This window comes from Peromyscus maniculatus, chromosome X, assembly GCF_049852395.1.
Source record: "Peromyscus maniculatus bairdii isolate BWxNUB_F1_BW_parent chromosome X, HU_Pman_BW_mat_3.1, whole genome shotgun sequence".
Lineage (NCBI taxonomy): Eukaryota > Metazoa > Chordata > Mammalia > Rodentia > Cricetidae > Peromyscus > Peromyscus maniculatus.
This window is the reverse complement of record NC_134875.1, coordinates 105,652,049-105,665,951: the sequence shown is the minus strand read 5'-3', so window position 1 is coordinate 105,665,951 and position 13,903 is coordinate 105,652,049. Positions and strand designations below refer to the sequence as shown.

At 41.4% G+C, this 13,903-nt stretch overlaps 1 protein-coding gene across 2 annotated transcripts in view; it reads right to left on the bottom strand.

The window, feature by feature from the left end:
• The window catches only part of Prrg1 (proline rich and Gla domain 1), a 113,865-nt gene extending 100,749 nt beyond the window's left edge, over window positions 1–13,116 (bottom strand). The window contains exon 1 of one of the 2 annotated variants that reach the window (XM_076562199.1): window positions 12,711–13,116. The gene's annotated coding sequence lies outside the window, so the exon portion shown is untranslated. The remainder of the gene's footprint in view (window positions 1–12,710) is intronic. The other variant, XM_015990199.3, reaches the window with a different exon arrangement.
• Between the last annotated feature and the right edge of the window lie 787 nt (window positions 13,117–13,903).

Sequence of the window (13,903 nt, the reverse complement as noted above, 5' to 3'; positions counted from 1 at the left end):
CCCAGAACTAGAATTACAGGTGGCTGTGAGCTGCCATGCAGGTGCTGGGAACTGAACCTGGGTCCTCGAGAAAAGCAGCAAGTGCTCTTAACTGCTGAACTATCTCTCAAACCTCATTTCTCTGCTTCTTGACTACAGTTAAAATGTGACTAGATATAGCAGGTTTCAAGATGGCAGTGGTGGCGGAGAAACCCATGGAGGCTTTGAGGAGAGACTCAGTGGTGAAGGATGAACCTGCAGAGCCTGCAGTACATCTAGAACAACTAAAAAAGTGGTCTCACAGAAGTCTTCTATGTCTCTCATTCCCAGCTGTGAGTCTACAGTCATCATACCACTACAAAAGAAGCTTCCTTGCCCTTTGCAGTAAGCAACAGCACAGAACATGGACTTCCCCATGGATTCTGGTGAAAGCACCCCTCTCCACCTTAAAAAAAAAAAGAAAATAGTCAGACAGGAAGCTATTAAAGAGAGTCCTTAAAAATTATGACAAAGATGCTGAAGTATAGTTCATCACAATTGACGGTTTCTGGCAGGAGTCGGGGAGTGGGAGGTTGGGGGGTGTGGGGAAGGACTTAGTTTTTAAGGGGCTGGCCACTGGAAATTCTACCATGCTCCAGTGAAGTGAGTATATGGACAACACAAACTGGACTTGCTGTATTTTTTTTTTTTTGTGTGTGTGTGTGGCTACAAGGGTGTGTATGGGCAGAGTGGGCATAGGACTAGGAAGTAAGTTTCATTGGGGTGCATTATGTGACATTCACAAATTATAAATAAAAATATTATGTTGAAAAAAATAAGTGGTCTCTAGCCGGGCGGTGGTGGCACACGCTTTTAATCCCAGCACTCGGGAGGCAGAGCCAGGCGGATTTCTGTGAGTTCGAGGCCAGCCTGGTCTCCAAAGCGAGTTCCAGGAAAGGCGCAAAGCTACACGGAGAAACCCTGTCTCAAAAAACCAAAAAAAAAAGTACATAAATAAATAAAAATAAGTGGTCTCATGGAAGTGGAAAAAATGATGACGGAGCAGAGCAGGATGTAGCACAGAGACTCGGGAGCAGTGATGCGGACAAAGGAGCATGCCGTTGCCAAGTAAAACTGGTCCTCGGTCTGCCAGGAGGCTCAGGCCAGTGGGCCCAGCCCAACAGCATAAAGCCACCACTGCTGCAGAAGAGCTCAGGGCCACGGCACTGCCCATGGACTGCAAACACAATAGTCGTGACTGGTGTGGGAGGAGGTGCAGAGGGCAGGGAGCAGTGCAGCTGCCTGGAGCTCGAGTGGATTCTGCCCCTTACAAGCTGTCCAACTACAAGATTACCCTGACTCTGGGCAACAACAGGGTATCTGTGATGAGTCTCAGCAACGGTCTAGCATTTACCAGAAACCTTGAATCAGATCAATGACTTGCTGCAACAAGTATTTGCATGTAAAGCTGTTTGATCAAAAAAATATACTGTGTAACACACAGTGGTTTGCAATGCTACTTTAATAAATGAATATGCAATAGGAGGTGGGAAAGATGATGGAATGGAGGAGTGTGAGAGCTGAGGAGAGAGGGAGAACTATGAAAGTGTTGCTGCAGCAGACAAAAGAGCATGTCCTTGCTGATTAGGGCTGGCAGGGTGTTATACAGCAGCCTGGAGCTCATGCAGGCTGTGCTGCCCAGCCACATGATCACTCTGACTCTGAGTGACAAGATATCCAATATGAAGAATGGTTCATTGTCTGGAGTAAGCCTCCTTGAAAGATCTTCATGGTATATGCTGCTACCAGAAGTTATATTGTTGTTCATGGTCCATGCTACAGCTGAGGCCAGTGCTGGTGTCTATAGTTCATGCTGCGACTGCAGGCCATGTTGATATTTGTGGTCCATGTTGCCACCGCAGGTCATGTGGATGCCTGTGATCTATACTGCTGCCTGAGGCCATGTTTGTGTCTGCGATCTGTGCTGCCACTCGTAGTCCATGTTAACATCTGTGGCCTATTCTGCCAATGGAAACCATGTGAAAGTCTATGATCCATGCTGCTGCCAGCTGTTATGAGCAAGCAAGCTTCTTTTGCAGGGTTATCAATGACAGCAGACTCATAATTGAGAATGAGAGACATGGAAGGCTTCTATGGCAGCCCCCCCCCCCAAAAAAAAAGCAGTCTAGACAGGAAGCTACTGAAGAATTCTTAAAAATTATGACAAAGATGTTGAAGTGTCCTAGGTCCATGTTGGTGTCTGAGGGTCATTCTGCCACCAGGGCCATACAGCTCTGAGTGCCCTGCACTGCCATTTTGGATCATGGTGTCACTTTCACCTGAGCCACAGCCTAGGACCATGCCTGAGTCTGTAGTACTACCACAGTGAGGGTCTGTGTTGACCTCCATGGCCCATGTTGCTACCAAAGACCACAAGGATGCCTGGGTTCTGGGCTGCCACTTGTGGCCATGTTGGGGTCCAAGAGATGTGCTGCTAGCGGGCCATGTTGATCTGGGTAGTCTCTGCTGCCACTCAGGGACATGGTATCATCTGGGTCTGAGCTGCTGCCGAGTATTGGTGAAATTATTAAGGCCACTCCACGTAGTTAAAAGGGAGGTTTATTTTGTGGGGTAACTTACAAGTGAAGGGATAGTTTACAGGGTCTGGAAAAGGTGTAGCGCAGTCCGGTGGTGTTCTCTGGAGAACTCTGCTCGGTCTGCCTCCAGCGTCCAGGGTCCAGGAACCAAAAGGGCCGGCGGATCCGGATCTCGGGTCTTCAGGTTCCTCCCTTGGCCTCGCCTTATAGGCGTGACAGTTACCGAAGCCTCAATGGGGGTTGGAACTTCCAGATCAAAGCTGGAATCGCTACCCACTATAGCCAAGGGCCATGTCTTGGTCTGTGGCCCTACTGAGGCCAGTGTCTGCATCAATGTCTGTGGCTCCTCTCACTACCAAAGGCTATGCAGAGCCCAGGGTCTAGGCTGACACCTCAGGCTATGTTGGCACCTGAGGGTGAGGCTGCTGCCAGGGCTGTACAAATTGGGGTGGCCTGCACTACTCCCTCCCCCCAGGGGGGCCATACTGATGTTAGGGCCTAAGTTGTAGACAGGGCCATGTCTGGGTTCGTAGCCATACTGCAGCCAGGGTCTGTGTTGATACCTATGGCTCCTGTTACCATCAAAGGCTGTTGGACTGTTTGGGGTCTGGGCTGCCACCTGGGGTCATGTTGGAGTCCTGGGACCATGCTACTGTACTACCACCTGGAGCTATGGTGACAACCAGGCCAAAGATACTGCTAATGGCCATGTCTGGGTCTATAGTCCAGATGCAGCCAGGATGTGTTGATGTCCATTGCCCATGTTATCACAGGGACCCATGTGTTCAACCATGTGTTGAAGTATGAGGGCCATGCCCAACTCAGCTACCACCCTGGCTCACATCCAGTACTTTCAAGTTGGCACTCTCCAACATCAACCCCATCTATGACCTGCTGGCATGCATGAAGGGACTGACCCTGCTGAACCATAACCACAGGATCCCCATGAATCAACACTACAGCCAGATATCCCAGAGGAGTTTTGGTGAGGGTCCAGCATCAGTGGTATACCAGAAGCCAGAGGTCTTGAATCTGACCAATAACACACTATACAATGAACACTTGCAAGTAAAGCTACTTGGTCAAAAGAGTATACTGCATGATACATAGCAGCTCCCAACATCTCTAAGACAAATGAAGAGGTGATGGAGAAGTGAGAAAGATAGAGGAGCAAAGTGGTTTTTATTTTATTTGTTTTTTTTTTTTGAGGTTTTAGTTTGTTTTTGTTTTTTGTTTTCTTTAATATTCTTATTTTTATTATTTCTTTTTAAGTGTTCCTTGTCGGGGGATGCTACAAGGTAGAGAGACTGGGAGATGAGTGAGATTGAGATGCTTGATATGAAATTCCCAAAGAATCAATTTAAAAAAATCATGTAATAAAAATGATGCTGAAGTGTAGCTCATCACAGTTGATGGTTTCTGGCTGGGGGAAAGCGAAGGACTCACTTTTCTTTAAGGGGCTAGCCACTGGGTGTTTGAGCATGCTCCAATGAGTATATGGACAACACAAATTAGACTTGGTGTGTTTTTCCTTTTGGGGGGAGGGCACAAGGGTGAGAGTATGGACCTGGGAGGAATAGGAAGCCAGTGTGATGGGGTATATTGTATGAAATCCCCAAATAATAGGGATATTATGTTGGGAAGAAAATAAAGAAAAAATTTAAAAGAGGAAAACGAACACCATAGCAACTTAAAGGAACATAGAAAATCAACTTCATTTGTTATTAAAAATTGTTACTAGGTATCTAATATTCTCAACACTGTGCCTTCTGTGTAATGAACTGAACTCAGGTTGTTTTCAAGAGCAACAAGTGCTCTTAACTGCTGATCATCCATCTCTCCAGCCCCCCAATACCAGCGGTCTCTCCTCAAAGCAAAGTCTTTAAAATTAGTTAACTCTTTATACTCTTGACTCTGTGATAAAGCATCTTTACAATTGTCTTGCTGCAAGTTGTTGGCTTGTTTTTAGATGTTTGTTTGTTTATGTACTGGGGCGGGTCTATCTATCTCTTTGTCTGTATCTGTATCTGTGTGTTTGTTTGAGTGTTCTTGTATGTGTGGTAGCCAGAGGGTGTCTGGTGTTCTCTACAACTCTCCATATTTTTCTTTTAAGGCAATGGTCTCTTCCTGAACAGGTATTTTCCTGTTGAGGCTGGAAGCCAGCAAGCCTAAGCAATCCTCTTATTTTTTCCCTCTTAGAGTTGGATACATGATTTCAGAATAATCACCACTGAGCCACCTCTCTGACCCCTAGTTGACTTGTTTTTATTAAGCATAGTCTCTTTAGCAGCAATACCTCTCTTGGTCCCAGTTTTACAAAAGCTACACCTATCTTGCCCCAACTTTCAGGAAAACTGTAAGTTTTCAATTATTTTTTTCTTTACTTTTTGCTTTCAGTTCTCACTATAAATCTCTATAAAAGCAGCAAGCAAAGCCCACATTTCAGAATGAATGCTGCACTGTGTAGAAATAACTTCTACCAGGCTAATTAGTCTATCATCTTCTAATTTAACCTCTCATAAAGGCTTAGGGCATAGGTAAAATGTAGAAAAGATATTTGCCACACATGAAACATGAATATCTAGTCTAATTATCAATGGAATCCGTATTTCCATCTGAAATGGCCTGAGCAGTTTTTGCTGCGCACATCCCTCTCTGAGCTAAGGTTCTGGCCAAATCATACACTTACCTCTGGTTTTAGAATTCTGGGGCTTTCCTTAATCCTCATCTCTATTTCTCTCCAAATTCTTCCAACAAACATGCTCTAAAACCATCTTAACCACAGTCATGTCATCACAGCAACAACCTCACCTCTCTGGTACTTATTTTCTGTGCTAGACTTTTTCCTTTCAATCACTGTGATAAATACTGAAAGACTGAACTTAGAGCTCACATTTTCAGAAATTTCGGTTGATAACTGGCTATGTTCATATTTTTGGGCCTGTAATAAGGCAAAATGTCATGGCAGGAGGGCACAGTAGAAGAAAGCCCCTCAGCACAGATGAGTCAGGAAAGAAAGAATATGGGCCTGTGCTAACAGCTCTCTTCCTGTAATTTATTCCATCTGAGCCTTCAGTTTATGCTGATGCTGCTCATATTCGAGGTGAGTCTTACTTTCCTTAATTGTTTCTCTGAAAATTCCCCAAGAACACACCCAGAAACGTGTTTTATCTCCTGGACATCTTTCAACCCAATCAAGTTAAAAGTCAAGATTAATCAGTACAGAAGAAGACTTCCTTAACTTCACATAAACAATCTGTTCCTAAAAAAATTACTAATAACATATTTAATTGTTCGAAACAAAAAGCATTCCCTCTAAACTCCGAAACAAGGCAAATATGTCTCCTTTTACCACTGATTTTTACATCATACTGGAAATTCTACCAAGGTGAATTACTAAAGGAAAGGAAGTAATATACAGTTAGGACCAAGAAATAAAACTGCATTTGTTTACATATGACATGGGTATCTCAGTAGAAAATATCAAAGAATTGACAAAACAGTTCCTAGAATTAGTACAACTAGATTGCATAAGGTTAATAAACACAACTCAAATTTCTTCCTATTTTATCAATAATAAACAATCAGAAATTGAAACTTAAAACACATCACAATTTATATTAACATATCTTTGATATTAATTTGGTAATAATCTAATAACATTTTTATAAGATGTCTATTAGGAAAACTTGAAAACTCTGATGAAATATATAAAAGGACCAAGCAAATTAAAATGGCTTCGGAATCAAGGATACAAAGAACTAACAGTTTCAAGGTATTATTAGTTCTTTCCAACTTGATCCGTAAATTCAATACAACCCCCCCTGCAAAAAAAAAAAAAACCCTAAACGACTTATTTTACGACTATATAATTGGTTCTGAAATTTATATTGAAAGGAAGAAGATAGGGAATAGCCAATTCAATATTAGCAAAGAGTAAAGGCAGTGGAACATTACCACCAATTTCTAGCCTGTACTGACTACTCATCTCATTCCTGTGACAAAGTACCTGGCAAAAGCAACGTAAGGAAGGATTTTTTTCCCATTACAATTCCAGGGGATATAATCCACCATGGCAGGAAGGAACAACGGCAAGAGCAGGAAACAGCTGGTCAAACTGTGTCCACAGCAGAGAGAAAGAGAGTGATGAATGCCTGTGCTCACCTCACTTTCTTCTTTGTATTTATTCAGTCTGGGGCCACAGCCCATGGAATGGTACAACTCACATTTTGGCTGATTTTTCTTATGTCAAGTTAACTTATTTAATCAGGGCAATACCTCACAGACATGCCCAGAGATTGTTTCCATGGTGTTTCTAAATCTCATTAAATAGAAGAATATGGGGAAATAGAAAGCATGACCAGAATATACTGTATTAAATTTCAGTTAAAAAAAAAATTAGCCCCCACAAAGACTTACTATAAGACTAAAGTGATAAAACCAATGTGGTATTTGCAAAATAATAGACAAGTTAATCAACGTAATAGAATAAGTTTCCATAAATGGATACATATTAATACAGCTAACTTGTCTTTGACAAAGGACAAAAGGAAACATAATGAAGAAAATATAAGTTTTTCAATTGATGCTGCCAGAACTGGATAACTGTATGCAAAAACAAAAATGAATATAGAAAACCAGGCTTGGTGGCTACACATCCTAAGTCCCAGAACTCACTAGGCAGAGGCAGGCAGATCTCTGTGAGTTTGAGGTCAGCTCTGTCTACAAAACAAGTTCCAGGACAGTCAGGTCTTTACAATGAGATCCCGTCTCAAATAAAATGAATATAGAGCTGATATAAGTAGTTCAGTTGGTAGAGTGTTTGCCTAACATACATGAAGCCCTGGGTTCAACTTGAGCAATAGACAAAAAATCAAGATGAAGACTTCATACCCAGAGCAATTAACATTAAATGCATTGTTAACCTAAAATGGGCCACAATTGAGGTATAAAATATAAAACATTAAAACTCCTAGAAGATAACATAAAAGGAAATCTAGATGACTTCTGGTATGATGAGGATGATCCATAAAACGAACAATTAGTAAACTGAGCTACATTAAAACATAAAACTTCTGCTCTACAAAAGATACTGTCAAGAAAATTAAAAGAAAAGCTACACATTATTAGAAAAAATACTCACAATTCTATATTGTACCAAATATAGAAGTACTTGGTTTAAAAAACAGCTAAAAGATCTGAAGAGATGTCTCAGTAAAAAAGAAATACAGATGGAAAACAAACTTATGAAAAGATGCTCAACATTATGTGTTTTTAGGAAGCTCAATTTAAAGCAACAATGGAATACCACTATACGTCTATTAAAATAGCCAAAATAGAGAACACTTACACTACCAAATGTTGTTAAGAATGAAGAACAGGCCTCTCATTTGCTACCAGTGCAACTGAAAAAAGCAGTACAGTCACTGTGTATGTTGTCAGCTTCTAGCAAAACCAAACTTATTCTTAATATAGAATACAGCTCTCATACTCCTTGGTATTTACTCAAAGGAGTTGGGAAGATATGGCGTGGGAAGAGTGGGGGAGGTTACAGAATACTGGTGTTTACAATAGCTTTATTTACTATTGTTAAAACGTAGAAGTGACAAAGAATAGTTTCTTAGAAGGTAAATAGATAAACTGTGGCATAGTCAGGTGAGGTGTTATTACCCAGCACTTAAGATAAATAAGATATCAAACCACAGGAAGACATGTAGGAAGTTTAAATGCACATTACTAAATGAAAGGAATGGGGGGACCTACATATTGTATGATCCTAAGTATACAGTATTTTGCACAAGGTGAATGTGTGGGAATAGTGGAAGGATCAATAGTTACTAGAGGTTAAAGAGGTAAGTGATAAACAGATGTGTTGTGGAATAGGATATTTGTTTAACTATGCAAAAGTGTATTTGTTTAATTATGTAAAGGTGTGTGGCTTTTGTGATGCTGAATGTGTTTAATTATATAAAGATGTGTTGCTGTTTTACCTTGCCTGCCTAAGGTACCTGATTGGTTTAATAAAAAGCTGAATGGCCAATAGCTAGGCAGGAGGGATAGGTGGGGCTGGTGGGTGCAGAGAAAAGGAGGGCCCCCTGGGTGGGGGCAGCCAGCTAGACACAGAGGAAGCAGGAAAGCAGGATGGACAGTATGTAGATGAGGTAAATGTGCCAAGCATTCATAATTAGTAGTAAGTGTCTATGTCATGATTTGGGAGCTGGCAACCAAGAATGCCTGCTATACAGATGAAGCAAAGAGGATTTGTAGGGCAGTCCAGTTATCTGTATGATATGACAATGGTGAATGCAAATCATTATAATTTTGTCCAAACCTATAGAATGTTCAACTCAAAGAGAAAAGCCTATGTAAACAATACACCTTAGGTAATAATGGTGTGTCAGTGTAAATTTATCAGCTGAAACAATGGTACCACTGTATATTTGTTATCCTAGTACAGGAAATACAGGAGGTATATAAGAACTCTATTTCCTACTTAATTTCCCTGTTAACCTGAAACTTCTCTAAAAATAGAACACACTGATTAAAAAATTAATAACCTCTGCACTTATGATTTGATTTATTCCTAGAGTTTTCTATTCAGAAACACCTACAAACTTTACCTGGATATTAAATATGAATCTCAAATAGATTTACTGAGAAATACTATTCATCACTTAATAAAACACACAAAAAGAATACTGTCAGCTTCATCCATCTCTGCTTTTAAACTTATGTTTTAATTCATTCTTTTCTCTTCTCTCAGTGTGCCTATTCTCACTGCTCCAGGTTCCATTCTCTAGTACTCTATTCCATTAATATCTTCGAGCATTACACCTTCAGCCACTCCTGCACTCTAACAGGCTTTTTAATTGTCTTTGGTGCATTCCCATTGTATTGAACTCTTTAAAATCCTCAAACTGTAATGTTTGTCTTAACTTCTTTTGTCAATAATTTACACACAAAAGTAGTCTATTTTCACTGTCTCCACACCCTGACTTCCATTACTCAAAAGTATTTCTGAAACAGAGTGGACCTCAAAAATCTCCCAAGGTTTTCCTTTGTTTTGTTGTTGTTTTAGTTTCTACATCCTTATTACTAATTTGATGTGTTTATATGAAGGAAAGATAATAAATATAAACATGTTTGTTGAAAGAGCTTCCTAACAGCAGAGTATTATACATATGCCAAATTAAAAACTAATACTCCAAATACCTGCAATGTCTTTCTAGTCCTAAGAATAATAATAGTTCACCAACTGAAGAATATAATTAAGTCAATCCTCTGCACATAAACCAAAAAAAGGAAAAAAGTTTGAGAGAGAGAGAGAGAGAGAGAGAGAGAGAGAGAGAGAGAGAGAGAGCGAGCCTCTTTGGTTATTAAATACAAGTGTCTTCCCTTGGTTGTGTCCTTTCCACCCTCACATGATATGACAACCCCAGTTTTACGCACACTCGGTTGTTTAGCTATAGAAACACAGGAAAACACCAGAGACACAAGGAGGAAGTCTGGATGAGGAAAATTCAAGGGAGAAAAGTATAAAGTAATCAAAGTAGTTTGGTATCAATTTTTTTCAATAAATGTGTGCATGAATCCGAAAATATGTAGAATTTTTTAAATAAAAATATTCATGGAGTACTCAGCCTTTCTGCATCTCAAACTTTACTCATAAATATCAAACACGTGAAGCACTATTTTAAGGAGGGTGACTATTTTAAAATTCACATAAAAAAAAAACAACTTTACATTTACGTGGACGGGGAGAAGTTAAGTAAGGGAAGAAAAACAGGGGTTACTAATGACTAGGACAAGTTCTCTGCTTTTCAGGCATAGACTCTGGATCAATCAAGTTGCCATATCCTGAGTCATTTTTAAACAAAAGAATAAATTCATTCTTTGAAAGCCAGTATTTGCTTAGGATACTCTTGGCAATGAGTAAATCCATTCAGGAAATGAAAGTTGGGGACAGGACTGTTGAGACTGAGTAGAGGTAATTGGAAAGTCAGTAATACTGTTGGAGTTAAGAGAGATGTCAAAAACAAGCTAGCAGAAATAGTCAGACCAAGCTGATTAAGGATACAGTATACAAAAGTCCCATTAGCTAAAGGCTCAAACCACCTTAAGACTCAGGAGTACAATATAATGTAGGCTTCAGTTTTCTTTATCCATGTGTTAACCTTTACTAAATAGTACCTAGTGAGCTGTGTTCATTTTTAGTATTTCCTAAATTCAAGCAGCACCTTATTCATGTCTTTTTGCAAATGACAAATTACACATTCCAGTGTGTATACTGACTATTCACTAGCTTAGTTTTCTTTTAAAGTGTGCATTTTTGTGATCCTCATTTTCCTTTTTACCTACAGATTTTTACACCTCTTTTAAGTGGATAAACTATCACTGATACATGAGAATGTACGTATGTTCTCACTCCTTATCCATAGTCAAAAATGTTGCTTAAACATTAAAGTTCAGAATTTCTTCTATTACTCCATGAACTCTATCCAGGATGATTTATCTTTCTAATAACATTTAATAATATGTAAGTTTATTAATAATAGTAAGTTTATTGGACACTCCCCATATGCAAGGCAGCTATCTGGATAGCAAGAGAGAAAATAAGGCTAGTGCTATCAAACAGATAAAGCATGATTACTTCTAAGGGAGTTGACAAATTTTCGCAATAAGTTAATAAGAATGAGTCTGGAAGGATAAATAGGAGTTCACTAGGTTCTTGGAAAAGGCAAAAGAAATCCCTAACATCCCCCTCACACGATTGATAATATCACCACCAAAGGCCTTTGAATAATTGGAGTAAAGAAATGAATAAATAAAATAACAAGAAAACATGAAGAAATTCTGTTTAAACATTTCAGATCTGAGAGTAAATGTTTATAAAATAGGATTCACAGTCAAGAAAAAGGGGTGGAGAAGGAGGAAGCTAAGTTTATTATGTTGTATTAAGTTAAAACAAATGAGTTAAAATATAAACATCTGCGCTTGGGACCACATACCATCTTTCATAAAAGTTCATAAAAAAATTAAAATGAGAGCATACAGACCTTTATCCAAGACTTTCGCTAATGTTTTATATTCTTAACATCATTTTTAAAGTTTCTAAAGTGAGTCTGCCTAAGAATCTGGCAGCACTATATCACTAAGAATACACTCTTCATTGAAACAATGAACACTACTTTAGCTAAAATTTCAGTTACTGATTTGTACACCTTCATAGTTTTCAAAGTCTAGCCTTATACTGTGACTATCCAAAGGGATTCGTCTAGCTCTAAGGTTTGCCACTCCACCTCTTCTCACTTTAATTCACATTCACTTATTTCTTCTCAAATTCCATTAGTTATGTTTTTCTCCCGTTGGAACTCTTACAAATGTATATGAATAACAAAATCACACACACATACACACACACACACACACACAAAATGGCTGCAGCCAGAGCATGAACACACACCAATATCCAGGCACATTCCTATGGGGGATATTCTTACTCAAAATCAACAGACTAGGAAAAAGAAAAAAGCCTCCGCAGGAAAGTTGCTAGGTTTCTCCATTCCTCCAACTCTAGGCCCTCTTATATTCCCCACCCCCTAGGGCGGCAACGTGACTGACTTCTGCGCGCGCGCGCACACACATACACACCACACACACACTCACTCACTCACACACACACACACACACACACACACACCACACCACACGTGTGTGTGGTGTGCGTGTGCGCGCGTACACGCGCGCGCGTCACCCCCTGTCACCCGCCACTGCCAACAAAACAGTTATAGCCTTTGTTAAAAATGTCCAGGCACAATGCATCAGAAGAGCGGCACATTCCCGAGGAAAGGAAAGTCGTAGGAACGAACGCCACACCCTCTATTACAACAGCCCAGGCCCTTAGCCCACCTCCCCCAACCCTCTCCCCAGCGACAGGACACATTCCTGGCAACTCTGCACCCCGAGAAAGCCGAGCGAGAGTCGAGAGTAAGCAGGAACATCGCTCAGGGGCACCAAGCAGGGGGGGACCGAACTTGAAGCTGGGCCACCCTCCACGGCCCTCAAGCAAATTTCCCGGCCTGGCCAAGCCCAAGTGCGGACTTCCAGCGTCTACACTCCCTTCTTCCTTCTTCTAATTCAGCCGCTCCCACACACCTTGCCGAGTCCCGCCACGGCTCACTCCTCTGCCCACGCGGCGGGAGCCAAGAAACCTCGGGCAGCGCCGCCACCGACCCAGCTGCACGAGTTTCCCTTAACCGGGTCAAAGTCCTTCCCTGCACGCCCTGGCCCCCCTCGGGCTGCAACCACGTTCTCTCCGAGGAGTCCCGCACTGCAGCCGCACTCACCGAGAGTCCCGCTCCGCTACTAGGCGCTAGGAGAGCCGCAAGCCGCGCCTGCGCCCTTCCGCTACTGCCGGGCCAGGACCGGAGAACGGAGTCAGCAGCTGCTGCGAACCGAACCGTCGGCAGCTGTGGGGAGGACTCCGCCACGGTTAAGGAAGAAGGGGAGGGGCCAGGAGGTGTGGGAAGCAAGGGGCGGGGCCGGCAGGGCGGGAAAGGGAAGAGTGGAGCCTGGGCAGTGCCTTAGGCTATTCACTCTCAGTGCCTGAAAACTGCCTTTGGCCCCTCTGTGTGTTCCCATATCCACCCATGAGCAAACCTTGCTTGGAGCAGGATCAAACAGTTGTTGGAGCAACCGGTCTCTTTCTCAGACCACATTGTCAGTTTCAGTACAAGAGCATTATCCCACAGCACACCACCCCATTAATTCTTTTCCTTTGTTAATTCTCATTCTACATTTTCCTTGGCCCTCTTCAAGAGAATGGAATGGAAATTTCTCATCTACAGACCTCCTAGGAAGATATGTATGTGAGCCAGGCCAGGACTAATGACTAGCCAACCAACCTTTGGCTGTTGTCACAGCTCAGAGAATTGCCCTCTCCCTGGGGTCAAATTTGCACTACTTCTGAACAACTTGAGGCCAACAATCTGCATTCTCTTTAAAACAAAATTTTATTTACTTACTTATTTTTGAGACAGGGTCTTGCTTTGATGCCCTGGCTTTTTAAAAATACTCTGAATATCACCCAGGCTGGCCTCTACCTCATAAGGAGCCTACCTCAGCCTCCCAAGTGCTGGTATTATAGGTGTGTGTCACAGCACACTGCTCTGAATAATTACGTTGTTAAAATCCATCCGAATGCCTCGGGAAATGAGAACACAACTTGTCAAATAAGACCTATTTTTAAAATGTCTTTAGGTGTTTGTTTTATAATTTGAACACTAGAGGTCTAAAAGCCCCTCTTAGATATGTTTTTGTTTAGACTTTCCTGTCATGATTAGAAGCCT